The sequence below is a fragment of the Cornus florida genome, unplaced genomic scaffold (assembly GCF_030987335.1).
Source record: "Cornus florida cultivar Cherokee Brave unplaced genomic scaffold, ASM3098733v1 CherokeeBrave_3.0.0_Hap2_Chr03, whole genome shotgun sequence".
Taxonomy (NCBI): domain Eukaryota; kingdom Viridiplantae; phylum Streptophyta; class Magnoliopsida; order Cornales; family Cornaceae; genus Cornus; species Cornus florida.
Window position 1 is genome coordinate 53,055,466 of NW_026775573.1, and position 12,522 is coordinate 53,067,987.

Genomic DNA, 12,522 nt, shown 5'->3' on the forward strand with positions numbered 1-12,522 from the left:
TCAAACTATTGAGTTTGAGTGTATGAGTTTTATACTTTTAGTTGATTAGACGAAGATAAATACATAGTGTTGACCTTAAATATTTCATCAAAGGACAATCTAATTGTTTTGATGATCACAAACTATTAATGGTGTTTAAGGACTAGTGTTTACATTAAGTGTTATAGATTATTCACATTCAAAGAATGACCTCGATGAAGTAATAAAGATCATTCCTAGTTTTCCATTATTTAATATCATAGCAATGGAAAACAATGGATAAAAAGAAGACTTAAAGTTGTAAAGAGCTATATACAAAATCCACTCCAAAGATAGCTTAGACTATAACGAGTAAGCAAGCAACTCAAAGAAAGGAAGAAAACAAGATTACCTCAAAACCTAAAAGATCATGGCCAAAGCTTGAAGAAAGGGATAGATAAGTTGGTGAGTGTTTAGGATTCAATGTTAAAGTATTTATAATTCGTTTGAAGCTCATATCTATAAGAGCATACATATCATTATATCATTCATGAGTTCTAATAACCATTATCAATTGACTATAAACTTCATTACACAAATAATTGATATATGAAGTTTTTGCTAAATAATGAGTTAGTTCAAGCTTTTATAAGCTTTGAAAGAACTCAACACTTGAGCTAGAAATACTAGGACCGTGCACTTTAATCATACGCTTTATATTAGACTCTATAAAGTAGAGTTTAAGGCAATGAACTTAATTATTCATTTCTAAGACCTTAGTTACCATGAGTTGGTTTAAGATTATAGGATCATGCATACTCATTCACATTTGATCCTTAGTTGCCTAAAGATAGGTCATGGACTTTATATAAACATTCTCATATGATCTACACATGATAAGAAGTGTATAAGCCACGAACAAACCAATTTTGGGCTATACACAGTGAGAGATCCGACTCCCAAGAAAGAGAGCCGACTTATTTTCATTCCATAATAGAATACAAAAAATTTACTCCTACAAACAGCGAAAGAGTCGACTTCTTTTGAAAAGAGCTAACTCCCAAAGCTGATGGACCAACTCCTTTCATAGGGAGCCGACTCTTTTTGGTCTTGATTAAAATCCAACGGCTATATTGAGCATTTAATGCATCATCCTACTTTGCAAAAGTTATATTCATCAAACTTCTGCCTATATATACATGGAGCTTTGATAAACAAAATACACAACTTTAAGAGAGTATTTTAAGAGCACTAAGGAGAGCAATAGAGAGTCATTCTTGAGCATCAAAGAGCTTTTGCTCTATTCCGAATCATTCAAAGAGCTTTTTCTCTGTTTCAAACATTCAAAGAGATTTTTCTCTATTTCATATACATATCAGTTTGTAAACTGGTATCTTTCTTTTGAGAGATCCTATTGAGTACATAAGAGCTTTTGTTCTTTACTTATATTATCTTCTCTCATACATTTTATTCATAAAGTATTGAGCTTCAATTATATTCATATATACTCTAGTTGTGAGCTTGATTTGCATATCAATCTTGAGAGATATTCTTGTGTAACAAATTCTTTCTATAATCTATTATAAGGGTTGGTGTTACCTAAAGAAAGCCAAAAAGAAAGAGTTTTTCTTAGCAAACAAATTGTAAGGGTTGGTGTGACCTACGGATTGATATGATCCAAATGAAGTCTAAGAGAAGGTTGTTCTCTTAGCAAGGAGAAGCAAGGTCGTGCTTCTTATGAAGGTTTGCTCTTCACTTATAAGGAGAAGGCATAGTAGATTTGGGAAAATCTCAAGAGGAATCTTGAGCCGAGGAGTAGGAGTTTACGAACCTCGCAAAAATTGCCTTTTTATAGTTTGCAATTTCTCTTCCTTTATCTCTCTTATAGTAGTGTTATTAATTGTTTACTTTCATATCTTTATAATTGCATAATTGTGATAAATAGTTTACTTGAAATTGTTTTCTATAAAATTAAAAATTAGACATTCTTTAGACTCTAATAATCCCCCCTAAAGTCATATATTGGTTAACACACAGGTTTAAGAAGAGAAGTGCAACTTTTATGAACATACAATTTTGATATCTGGACTTAGTTTAATAGTGATGCCATTTATCTTCCGTTGGCACATGGGAGAGGCTTTAACTATCTTCAAAAGGCGATTACGTGTTTCTAAGTCTCGATAAATACCATTTCAATATATTTGTTCTAACATTGTACATAAACCAAATCCAAATATAATAGAACACTTGATTCATTATAATATAAATGATTTTAAAACAAATAAATTCTCCTTATATAAATCAAGAAATTATAATAAATAATAAAATAACATGTATACGAATTAAGATTTAAATTTTTTTAGATGTTTCTGTAATTTACTATAACAGTTTGATGCATGTATAGCAAAATTAATATCCCAAAAGAATTCTTTAATGATCTTGTGCACCAAAATACCTAATGTTTACCAAATATAATATGCGGAAAGAAATCCCTTAATGTGAACAACACATCCTGTTTTGTCCAGTTCGGAATGCACGTTACAAAAATGTTAGGATTTTTTAAGGTGCATCTCGAATTAGATGGAACAGATACTATTAATTCACCAGAGAGAATTGGGGTCCAATATTTGTCGAGTAAATTGATGTTTCAAAAATATGAATCCCATGTTCACCATGATATTATATTTTAATGTACAATTCAAAACTAATCCAAAACTTTTGAATCGACCAATGAAATACATATAACAAAATAACATTACTTTTCAATTTATCGTTAGTGTTGAAGGATTTATATATTTAAGTTACACATTCTCTAACAACTTAAGCTTTTAGAGTAGATGGGTTGTTACCATGGTATCAGAGCGAAAAGTCTCGAGTTCAAACCTCACCATCACCTTAATGAAAAATTGAAAAACATATGTTGCACCAAAAAAAAAGCCACATGTGAAGGGGCGTGTTAAAGGGTTTATATATTTAAGTTTCACCTTGTCTAACAGCTTAATCTTTTATAGTAGATGAGTAGTTAACAATTGTTAATGGAAATTAATTCTAATGATCATGGAAGGACACGATTGGGTAATCAAATTGAGTATTCCTCATATCATGGGTGTCATTAATATGTATTGAATGTATTTATTTCTTTCCTTTTATTAGCATGTATATTTTCCTTAATAACTCGTTGCTCTTGCCCTTAATGACTCAAATGACAACTCCTTCTATGTTGACTCTGGTGCCACCTCGCACATGACGAATAATGCACGTAAATTATCTCAAATTCGGCAATACAATGGATGAGATGTTATTTATGTTAGGTACGACAATAGCTTACCAATCTCTCATATTGGTTGTGTTATTCGTTTTACTACCAATGGAAAATTAGATTTAAAAAATGTTCTTATTGTTCCCAATTTAACTAAAAATTTGCTCCCTGTTAGAAAGTTTACTTCGGATAATTTATGCACCTTTGAATTCACCAATTCTGGTTTTGTTGTTAGGGACTGAAACCAAAGGACAATAGTGAGGGGGCATAAAAAAGGACAACTTTATGTGATGAATGGAGGTTCTCAGGAGACGATGAATGCAATAAAGAATGGTGGTTCCTCTATGACTATTTGGCATAAGCAGTTTGGGCTTCCCAATTCAATGTTGTTATCTTCGTTGAAAGGAAAGAAAGTCATTGATATCACCCATTGGGTAACTAAACCATCTATTTGTATTAGTTATCAAATGGGCAAGAGTTGTAAACTGCCCTTTACTTCACTAAATAAAATTCCAACTTTTCCTCTTGAGAAAATCCATTGCGATCTTTGGGGACCAGCCCCTTTGTCGTCGAATTAACACTTTTGATTTTATATTATTTTGTGGGCGACTATTCTCAATTTACATTGTTATATTCTTTAAGAAGGAAATCTGAGTTCTTTGATTGCTTTCAAAAATTTCAAAGGTTTGTAGAAAACCAATATGACCGAAAAATAAAAAAATTTCAATGTGACAGGGGGGTGAATTTAGTTCCTCTCCATTTCTAAAACAAATGAATAATTATGGAATTGAGATGTATATATCATATCCCAGAGCCCCGGAACAAAATGGGTTGCCGAACGCAAACACTGGCATTTAGTAGAGACGGGATTAACCATGTTATTTCACGCAAATTTTCCTTTGTCAATTTAGGTTGAAGTTTTTCTCACTGCAAAATATCTGATTAACCGGCTTCCCTCTTCAATTTTACAGTTTAAGAGTCCCTATTATAAGCTTTATAAATGTCATCTGGATTACAAAGGCTTGCAGGTGTTGCGATGCCAATGTTTCTTTTCTTTGCGGCACCAAAGTGGCTCCAAATTTACCAAAAAGACATATCCTTGCATATTCGTTGTCTATAACCCGATTCAGAAAGGGTATAGATGTTTAGAGCCTAAGACACGACGGGTGTACATTTTACAGCATGTGGTTTTTATGAGCAAACTTTCCCTTAAACCTCAAAAAGAAAAAGAAAATTCATCTTCGTTGGTCTTCACTGAATTTCCTTTTGAAGAGGAGAGTTAATTCTAAAAAACATGGAACTAATACTGAGAATATTTCTCGTGATTCTACAAAGTTGATCAGCTCAGATAAGGAAATATTATGCTCACTCGATTCTAATTTATTTTCTTGTTATAATCATTGGTGTGTCATCGCACCAACGTCTAAAAGATATGCACTAAGAGTGTGTGAGTGCAATGTGGCCAAATTTTAAATTTATAACTACCACTACTACCTCTAACTAAAAAAATAGCTAGGGTGAGTAGGGATCGTCCCAAGAGATTGTGGGTGCACTAGTTATGGAAACAATGTATAGAGTTAGTAGGTCGAATAATCAAGAGATGGTGGGTTTGGCTGATTAAACTATAAGCTAAACTAAACAAGTTCAATGTATCATAAGCAATTTAAATGAAATTTAGAGAAACCAAGAGAGTGGGGTCTTAGGGTCTAGAGATCACCACTAAACATCACTATTCTAGAGATTTAATGCATAATTAATGAGGGGAAACATGTGTAGTAATTTAAGAGTGTGTGATTGATTGTTTCAACAAGTATGGATGACCTCTTAAGCATATATTGTCTAAGCAATCTAATTAATAGCACAATACATCAAATTAAGCTATTAATCCTTCCTTTAAGCTCACAATCCAAACACATCACATGGTTAAAGAATAATACTATTTGCATTCATAAGCATGGAACATCAAACAACAAGCATGCGTTGTCCTCCCATCTAACAACTAAGGCAATTACACTACAATTAAGCTAAGGGCATGAAAATTAAACTAAAGAAACTAAGGGAGAGGTACAACCCATCAAGACATGAGTATGAACCATCAAATAAACCATAATAGTATTCTATTAAACACTAAACCTTGAGAATATCTAGATCCATAGCATTAACACACATGGGCATGCATCAATAACATAAAAACTAGAGATAAACATATGAACATCTATTCTAGCATACATAGACATATGGATAGAATGAAATGATCAATTGGAAGTATCAAACTACACAAATCATTGAATAAACAAGATTCATATATAAAATAAATGTCAATACAAGATTACAACACAAATCCCCTCAAAATACAAAGCATTAGAGTCTAGAAGACATGCTTAGGGCTAACTCTAGCCCCAAGACGATGTTTAGCCACTCATTGAAGTAGTCCTCCAACCCTTAAGGGCTATCTCCATGGTAGAAATTGACTTCCTTCTTGATGGAAACCCTAGAGGAATGGAAAAACTCCCAAAGATATATAAAAGCTCCCTCTCTAGTCTCTAGCCTCCTTTCCAAGATATGAGATATATTCTCTCATATGAGTTATGATGGTCTACGATGTAAAAGAGGCTCAAAATCCTTATATAGGAGGCTCAAGTGTTTTCGTGCACTATGGTCTTTGAATTGATTGCACCATGAGCCAACTTTTAATGAGCTGGAACTTATTTTTTTCGGACTTGAGGAGGTTCGATCGATCGAACTGTCTTGAGATCGATCGAACATTGCTAAGATCCATCAAATACTGCAGAGATCGATCATCCTTGGCGGCGCCTTTTTGAATAAAGACAAATCTCTGAGATACTTTGGGGAAGAGACAAAAGTGGTAGGTGGGGTGGTAGGTGAGGATAGGATCGAATATTTTTGATTGATCGAAGAAAGGTTGGATCGATCGAAGATTATGAGATCTTTTGGATCATGACAAAGGTTTGGATCCATCTTGAAAAGTCTAGAACGATCTTTCTCTGATCGATCGAAGGAATGTTGGATTGATCGAACTTGTTGATTTTCCACACTTTACTTCATTCTACTTCCACTTTGTTCTTTTCTTCCATTTAACTTGAGATTGCTTCTTTTAGGCTCTTTTTTGGTTGAATTAACTTATTTTGGGGATAAGCGCCTGAAAAGGGCAATAACACGAAATTAGTCTAAAACGGGAAAGTAAGATAGATAAAGGTCCTAGAATACCTAAGCTTAAGGAGTTTAAATGCACACTTTTCAGCGCTCATCACACCCCCAAACTTAAATTTTGCTAGTCCCTAGCAATGAACTACAAAGTAAAGGAATGAAATGAACGATTATACAAGTATGAACTAAAAAGCAATAAATGGATAACGCCACTTTCGTAGGGAACACGATTGCATTTAGCACATGCAACAAGCCTTTTAAACCCCTAGGTTACCTCTAGTGGACGAGTGAAGTCTCGTGAGAGTTTCCAGAAATAATACCCATAAACATTAAACTCATTCTCACAAAAGAGGCACCAATATTGTAAATAAGTATTGGGAGAAAATTACCTCAAATATGCAATTTTTCAACCATTTCCAAGCAATCTCCCAAAATTCCAACACCAAGCAAGCAAGTATGGTCCTCCACACATTAAGAAAATAATTATGCAAATCAAAACAACTTTAGAATCCTTTTTGAGTGGATCGGCATCAAATATGTTGCTATATTAGCCAACTAAAGAAATTATCACATCCTTACCCTCAAACTAGCACACAAATCTAATACCGATCATCAAGACAAAGAGTGTACCTTTTATTAAAGCTTTATTGATCTAGGTGCGCTTATTCTCTTCACTCAATTTTTTTTTTTTTTCCTAATCCTAAGGATCAAATATGGAAGCATAGTGCAATGTGTTAATCTATTAAGCTTTCTAGCGATCCATGAGGTCGAGCGTTAGGTCAATGACTCCCAAATCAGACGGCTTTAGGACACTAGGTGTTCAAACACCCCTAAGGATTTACAAGCTCAAATCAACTAGGCTACAAATCAAAACCTCTCTCTAATCATTTCCCACTTCTCACCTTTTGGGAGAAGTCCTCACTTTTTATTTGCTTTTGCAACATCTTTTTTTTTTTTTTTTTTTTTAAACACTCAATTATTAACCTAGAGTTTGGGCATTCCACCTTTCGGCGCGAGAAATTCAGTACTTGATGAGGCTAGAATCCCGGCTACTCGATGAAAAGGGTTTGTTATCCACTTTTATCAAGAATGAAAGCTTTCAATGCACTACTAGCCCAATTAGGATATAACCAATTCAATAATCAATAAAACATGTACCCCACAAATGACTGCTAGTGTGCGCCTGTGCTAGTGTAGAATCCTAGAGTGAATCTCAAAACAATCACAAAATCAAGATGATGTGAACCACAAGTACAAGCAAAATATCAATTTTTTGAAAAATTTACTCATAAATGGCATCCATAAGGCATATAAGGAGTATTGGACTCTCAAGTTAAGCAATTTTTAAATTCTAAGCAATATAGTCCTCAAAAGATCAAAATCACAGTTAGTTATGGACCAATCATAGAAAATCCCTCAAATACACAAGTCATGCTTAAAATTTGGAATTGAAAGCAAATACTGCAATTAACACCATTACCCCTAAACTTAAATTGCAGAATGTCCTCAATGTGCAAAAAGAGCAAAGGAAATAGTATACCAGTGCAGCTATGGCAAAGAATGGTCGGGGCACAAGTATCCAAAGTGGGTGGTATAACCCCCCCAAACTTGGGATTAACTGTGGTCCTAAAAAGATGGCACTTGGATAAAACTCATCAGATAACAAAATGGATAATAATAGTGCATAGTGGACATGCAAGTGTAAATGGAATAATAAATGAAGTAAAGAGAGAGGAATAAGGGTGGTCTTAAAAAATTTGGGCAGCACTCTCTGTCACTGAAGTTACTGGGATACACCTGATAATGGAGTCAATCACAGACAGATATATCAATATAGAGATATGACATCCAAAAGATAACATGTATAAAAAGATAAAAATAATGCACATTGCAATGTCTGGGCAGCAGACTGGCCGCAAAGATATAGTAATAGTATCAAAAAGGACAGTCAAATATCATAGATATAGAAATGATGATATAGAGATAGAAAGATCAGAAAGAGGAGGTCGGGCAAGCGGGGCGTGATCCTCGGATATCTCTGGATATATCTCGTAGCGCAGCTAGGACATCTGAGCGAAATATAGAAATATCTGCTCTGAGGGAGACCACATCGGACTGAAGAGAGACAACGGTGTCCTCCAAAGTCTGTATACTCTCTCCTAGGCCAGGTGTCTGTACTGGAGTTTCAGGTATGACTGGGTCAGGAGAATGATGCTCATCCTGACGAGGCTCCGGGACATATAGTGGCGACCCTGTCGGAGAGTGATATGGTAACTCCTCTAATGGAGGCTCTTGCTCCAGATCGATTTTCATAAGTACTGCAGCCACCGGTGCGTCTGCCAGATCGTCTGCTGCTGCTATCTCCATCTCTGCCTCCTCAGCTGCTATCACTACGTCCTGCTCTAAACTCCTGATAAGAGCATTGTAACTCTTATTCCAATCCTTCTTGACGAAGCTGCATGCCCCCTGCTCGGGACGCTCCTCTGGATGGAATGGGTAGCACTGGTCCCGCAGGATCTAAGTAATAAGATGAGCGAATGGAAGGAACTTAGCCCATTTAGGGTTTGCCTTATTGATGTAGTTGGTGTAAAGCTTCATCATGACATTCCAGTAGAGTGCCGGGATAGATACCCAGTGGCCAGTGTAGAATCCGTATAAAGCAGCCAAGAAATCTAAACACCTCTGGGTCTTATGGCTCGTCATAAATCCGTTGCAGAATAAGATCGAATCGTAAAACCAGAGGTTGTCAGTCAAATAAGTCCGAGTGGTGAATGTCTCGCCTACTGCATAGTGTCCTGTAAGTGCAACTGCCATGTCTGCATCAGAAGGCCTCCGCAAAGTAGGATAATGAAGCTCGGGAGGGCAGACATACGGGCACCAAGAAGATCTGGCTAATGTATTAACTGTAACTCGGATGGGGTAGCCATCTATAGTGGTATGTAGCTCTGATAGATTGCCCAGGGCCGACTGGAGGTGGGGAAGGTTGGTTACAGCGATGAGAGGGAAGCTAGGGCCTTAGATCGATCTTTGAGATCGATCCAAATGACCCTTGATGTCTATTTTAAAAACTGCCCCCGACAGATCGATCCAAATGACCCTTGGTGTCTATTTTAAAAACTATCCCCGACAAGTTCGATAAATCGAGAAAGATCTCCGATCGATCAAACATAAATCGATCTGTGGGTTCACAAATTAATCTAAGCTCAAAACGACACAATATTTTTGAAGGTATTTTTTTTTTTTTTGAATAAACAAAATAAAATAAAATAAATATTAAATATTAAAGTGCAGTTAAAGTCAAAGTCAAGGTTAACAAAGGGACACAGATCGATCAAGCTGAGATCGATCGAGAAGCTACTTCGACGATCGAACAGGTGAAAACCTGCAGACAAGTTCGAATGATCAGATAGAGAGCTGTTTTATGTGGGGTTCAAAAATTTTCTAAGTGTTGGAAGTAAAGATCGATCCAAGAAGAATTTTAGATCGATCACAAAACATTTCACACGATGAAGTTCGATCGATCGAACCTCTTTTGAGATCGATTGAATAGTCACAAAATGCCTAATTTCAGAATGAAAGTGCATGCATTCTCGATCAAAATCCCTAACCATGTGTATGAACCCAGAATATATCTAGACGACGCAAAAATTGAAAGGTAAAATAGAAATGAGGAAGGAAGAGTTGTAAACCCTACGAAGTATTGCTAGTTTTTAACGTCTCTAGCAAGACGTTGGGCTCTTTTAGCCCGAATCAAATATCTTGTTATGTATCTCCTCCTTGGCGGGGTGAAAAACACTTTGAACCCCATCTAACAAATGGTTCTTTGAGGAACTTGTTGGATTTGGATCAAATAGAATTAACGGTCCTTCATCAATACAACTCTTGGGCTTCCATCCCCTTTCAACACAAGGTTTTGAAACAACATTCGTTACTTTTAAGTTTGAAGATAGATTCTTGGAAATTCCACTTCCAAGCAAGGACTCAACTTTATCACATTCATTGGCAATTCATTTTTCAACAACACACACTTTTTCATGTTTGTCCATTGAATTCGGGGTCGGATTAAAAATGTTCAACTTCACTTTCATATGCCCAAATGAGATTTTCATTATCCCCGTCCTACAATTTATGTTGTCATTTGCGGTTGCCAAGAAGGGATGACTAAGGATAACGGGAATTTGGCACTTGGGGTTCAAAACCGGTTCCGTGTCTATGACAACGAAATCAACGGGGAAAAAGAACTTATCAATCTTAATCAAGACATCCTCAATGATACCCCAGGGCTTTTTGATGGATCGGTCGGCAAGTTGCAAAACTACCGACGTCGGTTTCAAGTCTCATAAGCCCTATTTGACATACACTGAATAGGGAAGAAGGTTGACACTTGCTCTTAAGTCCAGAAGAGCCCGATTAATGACATGGTCACCAATGATGCAAGAAGTAGCAGGTGAACTGGGTCCTTAAACTTTGGGAGAGTCTTATGTTATAAAATGAAGCTCACTTGCTCGGTTAAGACCACTTTCTTTGGTGCTTGGTTTTTATTCTTCCTCTTTTGGGTGCAAAGATCTTTCAAGAATTTGGCATAAGCCGGAATTTGCTTGATTACATCCAAAAGCGGAAGATTGTTCTTCACTTGCCTAAACATTTCAATAATTTCATTGGTCCTGGTCTTTTGTTTGTCAAGATAAATGGATCCTTTCAAGGCATTCGGAAATGGAGCTCTTGGCTCAAAATCTTTTTCAAAAACTTTCTTTAAAACATCATCAACACAAGAATTTTTCAAATCATACTTTAATTTATCTTTCAAATCATTTTTCAACACTTTCTCAATATGATGATTATGCATATGCAATGAAGGAGGAATATGATGAGAAACGGGACGGGTGTCAACTTTTGGTTGCACCGGTTCACTTTCTTCATTGGACATACTCACTTGGTTGTCCACAATCTTCCCACTCCTTAAGGTTGTCACCGCATTAACATGCTCGATTGTGTGCCCTTCCGATGAGGAATGAGTCTCCACAATACATTGTTGCTTTGGTGGTGCATTCAAAGGCATCTTCCCTTTCTCTCTAGCATTTAAAGTACTAGTTATTTGCCCTACTTGGGTTTCTAGCTTAGTAATGGATTGGGAATGGGAATGAAGCAATTGAGTGTTCGCCTCTAGAGTACCTAGAGCGGTCAACACTTTTTCCTCAAAAGCGGGACTCCTAAAATTTCCTTGAGAATATGACGAATGGTTAGGAAAATGAGAATTAGAAAATTGATTACCATGCGATTAAAATGATGATGATCTAAAACCTTGGGAACCTTGGCCTTGCATTGGAGGTGGAATATACTTGTTTTGAAAACCACCTTGGGGAGGGTTTGAGCCTTCCCCTTGGTTTTTCCAAGAGAAATTTGGATGGTTCCTCCAACTTGAATTGTAATGAGTGCCATAGGGATTATTCCCTTGGTTGACAAATGTAGCATTGACTTGTTCATGGTTTTCACTTGGCACATGTCCATAGGGACAATTGGAAGTAGAATGTAGAACACTTGAACAAGTCATATATGATTCATTGGATGCACGATGACAAACATGATTAGGGGAGGAAGATACTTGATTCGCCGAAGTTTGGTTAATCAAAAATTGATCAAACCTTTGAGATAAGGATTTCATCTCAGCAGCTATGTCATTGGAATTGTCGACTTGATATAAGCTAACATTCTTCCTTTCACCTAGATTACTACCATTTTTAGAAGATAAGGATCTATGCATTGAATTTTCACTCATGCTTTCATACAATTGCCACACATCATCCTCATGTTTATCAAGGTAAGAACTACCCATAGATGCATCAACCATACCCTTGTGACTATCCGGCAAACTTTCAAAGAAATATTGAACTGATTACCACTTAGGTATGTCATGATGTGGGCACTTCCTAAGCAAGTCATTAAACTTTTCGCATGCCTCATGAAACATTTCCCTATCCCCTTGAAAAATTCACGAATGGAAGTTCTCATGGCATAGGTCTTAGAAACCGGATAGTACTTCTTTAAGAACTCTTGTTACATTTATGCCCAAGAAGTTATCAAGAAAGGCCTAAGATTGTTGAACCAATATTTTGCTTTGTCTTTAAAGGTAAAAGGAA